General features: G+C 52.7%; 1 long non-coding RNA gene across 1 annotated transcript; it reads right to left on the bottom strand.

The window, feature by feature from the left end:
- On the bottom strand, positions 1 to 1,678 carry LOC120410113. Its single transcript, XR_005602071.1, has 2 exons — positions 1,425 to 1,678; positions 1 to 1,297 (listed from the first exon to the last, which is right to left on the bottom strand). It is a non-coding gene; the product is annotated as an uncharacterized LOC120410113 (long non-coding RNA).

Genomic DNA, 1,678 nt, shown 5'->3' on the forward strand with positions numbered 1-1,678 from the left:
TGATGATGAGAATACACGTATACAAATTGTTAGGTTTAAAGATTTAAAACATACACATAGGCAGGCTCACTAAGTTTTCTTGGTCAAATTTAAAGCAGTAGAATTAGATTTTATGAATTAGTCTATTGCCTTTTTTATTTAAATGCAAGTTAAAAAAAAGAAAAAAGAAACCTATTACATTTCTAGTTTCAATTTGATACTTGGGATATGGGTGAGAAGAATGAGCACAAGGGAGGAAGAACCTCTCATTTACAAAGCTACACTTCTATAAGAAAAATAAAATGTTTGCAGAATTGCAGTTTTCAGACTTTTCCCTCCTCTTTTAAAAAAATCAAAATTCTTCAGCTGTATTTTGAAAGATCCAGCATTTTCACTAAGGTCCATCTGATTAAGTCCACAGACATTCAAGCCAGGCCATCAATGCCCTAGAAGCAGACATCCTCTGAAGTAATTCAACGAAGTTATGACAGAAAGTCCGGTTAGTCCTTTAGCTGCCTGCAACAAGTGTACACACAGAAAATGCAGTATAAAACAGCACGAGACAAACGCTACACTGCCCTAAGTAAAAGGGCACTCAAAGACAAAAGAAGTGCTATCACTGAATACATCTTGCATATTATTACCAGTGGAAAGGTGGGAAGCCTCTGGAGAATGCAGCCTAGAGAGTCAATCTGAGGGGTTTTTTTAAGCTGTGCATCTGAGTGTATGGTGCGGAGAAAGGAGAGAACAGACGGTTATGCAGTAAGTGTACCAGCCTGTCTCTAGCACAGCCAGCTGAGAGCAGCTGCAGCAGCAGGATTTATCCTACCTGTTCCTTTTAAGTTATTAAACTCCTCGGTTCCCACAGGACACGCAATAACCTTATTTTTTTTTAAGCACTTGCACTGACTTTGCTCTTTCCGCCATCCCCGGAGCGGGACCCGCGGCCAGCGGCGGGTCCTGGGCCCGGCCCTCCCTGGCCTCGCCGCCCGTCCCAGGTGCTGCGGGGCCGGGCCGGACCGGGCCGCTCCCGCCGGCCCCCGGCTCTGACTCCGGCTTTGGCTCCGGCTCCTCCTCCCCGGGGCCGGCCCCGCGGTTCCCCCGCTCCGGGTCGCTCCAGGTCTCCGCCGCTGCCGGCCGATGCCCGGGCCTCGCTGGTCAAGTGGTCCTAAACATTCACAATTATGCTAGAGAACTGTTGAACTGTTAAGAACCACTGCACCAAGGAGGCTGAGGGTCCGCGGGGAGCGCAGCGGGGCGGGGCGCGCTTCCCGCCCGCTCCTGCCCCGGGCTTGGCTCTTCTTTCGCCGCGGCGGACCTGGGGACGAGACAGAACACACGGGACTGGCGGGCGGGCGGCTCCAGCGCCCGAGGACAGCGCCGCGCCCGGCCCGGCCCGGCCCGGCCCGGCCGTCCCGCACTCCTCGCTCAGCGCCGCCACTTACTGATGGCCACCGTCCCGCGAGCATCCCCGGCCTTGCGCTGGGGCTGGGAGAGCTTGACGGCAACACGCTCTCTTTACAAAGTGGAAAGAAAAAAAAAAATAAACCAACCAACCAACCAAAAAAAAAAAAAAAAAAAAAAAGTTTAAAAAGGACAAAACGAAACAAAGCCATTCTCCTGAGGGACCGCAGCTCGGCGGCAGCCCGGGCCGGGCGCCCGCGGCCGCTCCCCGCCACCCATGTACCGCGGCCGCCCC

The sequence above is a fragment of the Corvus cornix genome, chromosome 5 (assembly GCF_000738735.6).
Source record: "Corvus cornix cornix isolate S_Up_H32 chromosome 5, ASM73873v5, whole genome shotgun sequence".
Lineage (NCBI taxonomy): Eukaryota > Metazoa > Chordata > Aves > Passeriformes > Corvidae > Corvus > Corvus cornix.